At 31.4% G+C, this 7484-nt stretch overlaps 1 non-coding gene across 1 annotated transcript; it reads left to right on the plus strand.

The window, feature by feature from the left end:
- The first annotated feature begins 4720 nt into the window (after window positions 1–4720).
- Window positions 4721–4792, plus strand: TRNAC-GCA (transfer RNA cysteine (anticodon GCA)). Its single transcript has one exon. It is a non-coding gene; the product is annotated as a tRNA-Cys (tRNA).
- Window positions 4793–7484: the final 2692 nt, after the last annotated feature.

The following is a 7484-nucleotide window of genomic DNA, read 5'->3' on the forward strand; positions in this document are numbered from 1 at the left end:
AAAGTTCACCTGTTTTGTAACGTGTTGTTTTTCATGTCGGTAATTCCTTTGAAAAGATGGATATGTGCTAAATTGTTATCAATTTTACTTTATTGTCGATGTTTGTTGTGGAATATTCACGTCAGATTCAATAACCTTTCATTAGTTGTTTATGAAGTTCTTGCGTGTATTTTGATCAGCGATATCTGTTGGTATATTAACTTAAACAACTGTTAAACACCTTAAGTGCTGAATTGGATGGTTTTGACTAGTGTTGGGAACTATCGACTGAAATCGACTATCGACTGTTTCAGTCGCAATTTTTGGTTGGGCTGATTTTACCACTATTTACTATCGACTGTTTCAGTCGTGTACTTTTAGTTATTATTTTTGGTTCTACTAGTTTCATTCGACTGATTTTTAACGTTCTGGCTCTGTCGTCCTAGCCGCGACCTTGACAAAAATGTACCCAATTTATGCTTACCTAGATTTATATGTAATATATGTAGTTTTATGATTTTTTTAGGTAGTTTGCTTGTAAATTACAGAATATTGTATATTAATATAGCAGCATTTTGGGACGATATTTTTCAAGATTGTTAATGTAATAGGGTAAAAGGATTAAAATTATAATTATGATAAACACATATAAAATTAACTTGTCCAAGCAATCTCCATCCTTGTCTCGGTCGAACCGTGCATTTGACTGAAAATAGTAATTATTATTTTCGGTCGCTAGTTTTTTGACTATCGACTGTTTCGACTGTTTTGCGACTATTGACTGTTTTCAGTCGATAGTTTCCAATGCTAGTTTTGACATTTTTCTGAGTAAAATAACAGCTTTTTACGTAGTCTTGTTGGGTTATTCACTATATACAGACGGTTGTGATTTCAATAATTTAAAATTTAGCCCAAACTTTCATGGAATAACAATAAATTGTTTTACCAACAAGAATAACAAATTTAAAACCGAAGCCAGGCCAAAATGAGTTTTTGTACGAAAAAACGGTTTTGGCTTGTGAAATATTTACTTACACATTTTTAATATTTCAGTATTTAGAATGTAATTATTTCGCATAACCCGATGTAAATGATACAATCGTTTGTTTTTTCGAAACACAGTGTTGTAATGATGAACATGGAAAGCAAAGGAACTACGTAAAACATTAATTAAAAACAGCAGTAAGGATTCCTATTGTAATAATTTGACTTATTTGTATTGCGAAGAACATAATTAAAATTAGGTTTGTTTTTCTGTATTTGACGTAACGAAAAATATCAATTTCAACCTCTAACATACAATGTAGTGTATTCGTATTTATAGTTTCTATGTGAATTATTCGTAGTTCTATATTTACTTATACATTTTTTTGTTACTCTTAGTAGTTTTACGATCTGCACAGTGTTCAATAAGAATTTATTATGTTTATATTATATATACATTGCATGTAGAAAATTACTTCTTTAAGTGATCTCTTGGATAAAATACTATTTTATTTAATTAGTGTTATTCTAAGGTCTATATATGTCCAATAATCAGATCGGATAGTGTTAGACGTTTTAGTGGTCTCTTTCGAAGTACTTCATACAAATACGTTTAACTATACTATATATATCGCGTTGTATCACATCATTTGATTTATACAATAATATGTTGTTATCTAATGATAACTTGGATTTGTGCCCGATATGCCAATACATTTGGTAGAGTTTAAGTCCAAATTGTTTCATCTCATCATCCTCCGCTTGCGGGAGTTGACAATTATTGATATAGACTGATGGGCATATTCTTCTACGGAGCGTAAAAGTTATATGACTGGATTTTGTTTCCTTGGTTTTTATACGCCGTCTATTCAGTCACATTTGTATTTGCTTTAGGTGTGCCTGTAGGTTAATTGATGCTAGGGCTGGATCTTCATGAGATGCTAAGACTAGCGTGTCGTCTGCGTATTTTGCCATAGTGGTTATTTTAGTTGTAGGTAGGTCAGCTGTGTACAGAAGATATACTACTGGACCCAATACACTTCCTTGCGGAACTGAATATATTACATATAATTTGGTATGTTTAACGTCTTGTTTTACAGTAAAATGACGATCTATGGGATAAGATTTTAGTAGCTCAGAAACCGTATGAGATAGACTTATAAGTTATTGTTAATTACCAATGAACATAACATTGATTGAGCGATAGCAGTGCGTGGCCTAGATATTCTTATTCAATATAATAATTAAATATGATCTAATGTGAAAACAGTATAGCACACTATCATATTATAGCAGTGTTTATGTAACTATATAGAATAGTGTAGAAGAAACGTTTTATAAAATAATTTTATTATGTCAAATTAATTAACATTAAATTTAATTGATTAAAGACAGCGAAATATTTATAGATTAGGATTTGAATGTTTAATCTGAAATGTGTATAAAACTGTTAAAATATTCTAGCTGCATTTTACGTGTATGTTATTGTTCAGGTGACAACCATTGTTTCTTTCAGTATTCGATTGAAATGCGTGGCAACTGTAGCCTCGTCATCTTGGCTTCTTGACTCAATATCCTTTACTTGTAAAATTGTAATTTTGATGGTATTACAAAGTATTAGTGGGTTGATATTTCGGAGAAACATGTAAGACAATTTTTGGTATTCGATATTAGTCAGGTAGTTTATAACTTTGTGTTGATCTGTTAGAATATAGGTTGTCTTGTTACCTTATGTTATGTTTTGAATGCTGTATTTAAAAGCTTTGATAAGATTTTCATTGTCAATTAACATAGAATCCAAGTATCAATCTTCTTTTAGAGCAAGAAGTAAGCAAAACTCTATTATTAATACTCGATTTTTAATTTTGTGGTAATGTGAAATGAAACATGACGGTCTACCTTCATAGTTTTAAGAATTTGAACGATTTTTTCATCAATTAGCTGGTCAGGAATGAAAGCGAGCAAAAATTATGAACCCACATCACCACAACATAACTAATCACCGTAAACAAAGTATAATTTTGTTTGAATATGTGCTATATGTTCTATATTTCTATATTTACATAAGACAAAACCAAAAGCAACTGGTGAAAGCAACGGAATGGCCTAAGGTTTCACAAGCAATAGTAGTCAAAGTAATTATAGTGTATACAAAACATATTCAAATATTATCGACGAAGAGGAATAGTGGACGAAACCCAGTTAACTGACAGAGAGCGATCGTAACGCGTGAAACAGATCCTCTGTTCATTTCTGATTTGTACATTTTAGTTCAAGTTCATTGAAAATTTTGCAAAACTGGAATCATTTTTTGAAACGGGTTGCTGATTTGGATTCAACCCGTCAATTTACCTAATAAAAAAACTTTTTGTTCCTCATGTTCAAAATCGTGCATACTTGTGTTTTAGTAGTTATTATCATTTGCCATTGTTTTGATATATTTTCTAAATTATCTTGTCGAAATATAATAAAATAAAAAAATATTTAACCCATATTTGCCCTTAATAAAAATGTTTGACAAATATTATTTCACAGAACCCCCGAAGAAGTTATCTTCGATCTCTTTCATTATCCATTTTTATAGTGGCTCCCCACAGGAGGGGTAGATAACGGATTCTTTCAGCTGCCAAACGTTTCTGGCGCCCTCTCGCACCATTCCCTATCGGTATCTCAACGGCAGGAAACGGGACTTCGCATCTGTCATCCGACGCCAAGTTACATCGCGGATGAAATCGTCTTTCCGTTATAGAAATTATACGTTACAGAAACTTTTAAGACCTTTAATATAGTTATATAAGATGAAATAAATTTGGGCTATTAATGAATAGATCGAAAAGTTTTCGGTTTAATTCTAAATCAGTTCAAGTTGGAACGTTACTTAATTTTGTTTGCCACCAAAAATAAGAAAAATCTTATAAGGTCATTCTTACTTGCATTCTTCATCCGTAATAGTGTTGCTTAAAATCCCAATTGATTTTTTAATTACAATAATTTACAAATTATTTTATCACTACTCTTCTGTTGTACTTGCATTAATACGAAGGCTAGTTCTGAATAATACATCAGTATGTATTTCCCAAAATAAAATAATACTATACATTTATATACTAAACAAGTTCCCGTAATTTGGTTCAATGTTCTAATTTCCTACGGGTATATTCCGAGGTATTTAGCCGATTCTTATTGAGGAGTCGGGTACCCGTTAAGTGATATAATTAGATCTTTTTATTTCGCCTCAAGGCAATATTAACATGGGCATATTTAGAGCTGTTAAACTGTATTTTTCATTCTCTAGTCCACTTTAGATCTTGTTGACACCAACTTGTACACTTCCCACAGTCGTAGACAGATATACATCTTGCATACAGTGTGGAAAATGGATACCCAAAAAGGCTCCACAAAAATATTTTTATGAACGTTGTAATAACAAAATTATGTTAAAATTCAACTCTGCACGTAGTATAAACAGTCGCTAGTTAACCATTCGCAAAATATTTGTTATATTGTCTTGAGAAATTCGGATTTCGTAACATTTGTGTGACTCACTTAAATGATGATCTCATGGTATTTGTTCTATTGTCGAACTAAATCATTCAATTAAAATGAAATTCAATATGCGGTTAGGACGATTTTTTATTATATCAGTTACGTCTAACATTAATTCTAATAATTATATAACTAGGTCAAGTATATACTAAAATGATAAATGTATATAATTATTTTGAATAAATATAGTTACATAAAATTTGATAGTGGTGGGGATATAGCTCAGTGGTAGAGCATTCGACTGCAGATCGAGAGGTCCCCGGTTCAAACCCGGGTGTCCCCTGCTACATTTTTTAATGTTTAATTTGTATACGAGCTATTAGACGCAATATATTTTTCACAGAATTTAATTCTAATAACAATTTCAAAAAATCTTTACGTAGATTATCAACGTTAATTGTTTATTTTTATGTGACTGCTGATAACTTTATTTTTACATTTTAAACAGTTGTAAGCTAATTTATATTCATTTGTATATTTAAATTTTGGAGACAAGACAGTTCTTTTCAGACAGTTTTTCTTCAGGCAGTCTGCAGAGCTGTTAAAATTTGCAACATTTCTAGATGTTGCTCAAGCTTTTGATAAAGGTTGTTATCTCCCTAATCACTATTCATAAATATCAGTCTTATATAACCTATCGATACTTGAGACATTACACATTAGACAATTTTTTAATTTTTTTCCCATTCACTTGCTAATATCCTGGATTTGATGGAATGTTGCAGTCCTCTTATTAACGGAATAATTAAAGACATCGTGGGATATCTTTCACCAGATAACACGATGGTCATTATTTAAATGGGCTTTAAAAGTTGATCACATTCTGTTAAGATAGTACATTCGTTAACAAATAAAAACAGTGGTGCTCGTCTTAATAGCCATCAAAATAAATTGTTTAATATTAAAATAAAGTTTTCCTATCAGAAAATGTATTTTTTACAAATTTTTAATATACTTTATTCACCTCTTTACCGTTAATATTTTTAAAAGAAATTCAACAACTGCTACTGCAAGAACTTCTTGAAATATTTTGGAATCAAATGCAGTTTCAGAAACTTTTGGAACCTAATTTTAGTTTTCAAGATTTTAGGAAGAAAGTTTTGATAAACAAAATGATTGGACAAAAATCGTGGAAGTTTACCAAAAAAGTATGACCAACCAGTCAAAAGTATCTTACTATTTATCATTTACAATTTAATTTTTTTGCCCTCGAAAACTGGCGTTCCAAAATGCTGCTATATTAATTTACAATATATAGTTATTCACAAGCAAACTACAAAAAAACATAAAACCACATATATTACATATAAATCTATATAAGCATAAATTAGGTACATTACGTTCAAGGTAGCGCCTAGGACGACACAGCGGCATTGTTAAAAATCAGTCAAATGAACTAGTAGAACCGAAAATAGTAACTAAAATTAAATGACCCAAACAGGTTGAAAATCGCGACTGAAAACAGTAACTAGTAAAAACAGTCGAACCAAAAATAGCGATTGAAACAGTCGATAGTAAAAAGTAGTCAATTACTAAACAGTCCGTAGTCGATATCAGTCGATTGTTCCCAAAACTAGTTATAAGCAAAACTCAGAGTGCCTTAAAAACGGTGATATAGATGTTAATCCCAAAGTGCCCATCGTAGAATAAGTACTTTGTAATTATAGCTTATTAATGTCAATTTATTAGATTGCTATAATAAGTAATAATAAAAAATTTGGGGGTATCCTATACATAGTGGGTCTACAGTTAAAAATGATATTTCGATGATATCGAATTAGTTTCCTTTATTTTTATAATTTTGTTTTATATATTTTAAAGCCTCCGTTTACCAACTATGGGTTTATCTGGACTGGACCTAAAGTTTAACGTGGGCTCCGAACCACGGTCCTCAGCAATAGGCCTACCGACTGGCGAGTGACCCCAACTTTAGAAATCATCCTGGTTACTAGCGTGACTGGGATCACTTTCCTTGTCGGAAACTCTTGCCTAGAGCATTTATAAATTTTAGGCAATCACAAACATAATTTACGACCATGCCTCAGCAGGATTCGAACCCATGGTTATTGCAACAATTGCAACAGGAGGCTTTTTTTATTCTGTTTTATACTGTGTTCTCTTTCTCTTTGTGTAGGGCTAGTAGTTGAGCGCTGATATACAAACCATTTAAAAATTGCAAGCCTATTTCCGATTAAACATTAACAATTCATTCTCGTTTTTACCAGCTTAAAAACGGATTTGAGTTCGTTGTTCGACCAGCCGCGTATTATCAACAATTCGCCGACAAAATTAGTTTATTTCAAATATTTAATACGTCGTAATTTGTTATTAAATTTATCATTAAATCCCAATCAATTGTGCCCCTGCAAATTGTAATAATAAAGAACCGGCAGCTAATTGCTGATTTAGCTGTTTTGCCAAATCCTGGCAAATGCAGATATTCGGAGCAAACTACGATTTGTTCTAATTAGCGTATTCAATCTGCAGGTGATTTAATGTAATTTTAGATTTTTAGTATTTTATATGAGAGCTTTGCTATAGGTGTTCGTTATTGTTATCTTTTTAATAGATGTTCTATACGGATTTCTATTTACTGTAAAAATTACTGTAAAAACAATAGCTAAAATTATTTTTCATTTATGTTTTATCTGTGCAAAGCCTATTGTTTAATGGAGCAAAAACCCTCAAAAAACCTCAAAATTTATAAATCCGTATCAGTCGTGTATATTTAAGTTTACGTTAATTGTAGAATTCTGTCGGATGTATAGTTAACGGGTCTAATTTATTAGACCTTTAACTAATGTTCCTAATATTTATGACATGGGAAAGGAATTATGGCTTGATGCAAAATATAACATCGCATTGTATAGAATGTCTGGTGAAATTAGTCAACCAAAAAAGGTACCGAGTAAAGAGAGCTTACGTGTTCAACAAAGAGGAATCGCATCGGCTCGTTGTCGAGTGTTTCGGATATC

Source organism: Rhynchophorus ferrugineus, unplaced genomic scaffold (genome assembly GCF_030347505.1).
Source record: "Rhynchophorus ferrugineus isolate W39M unplaced genomic scaffold, kcgeb_rfMv2 rfM7, whole genome shotgun sequence".
In the NCBI taxonomy this organism is placed as follows: domain Eukaryota; kingdom Metazoa; phylum Arthropoda; class Insecta; order Coleoptera; family Curculionidae; genus Rhynchophorus; species Rhynchophorus ferrugineus.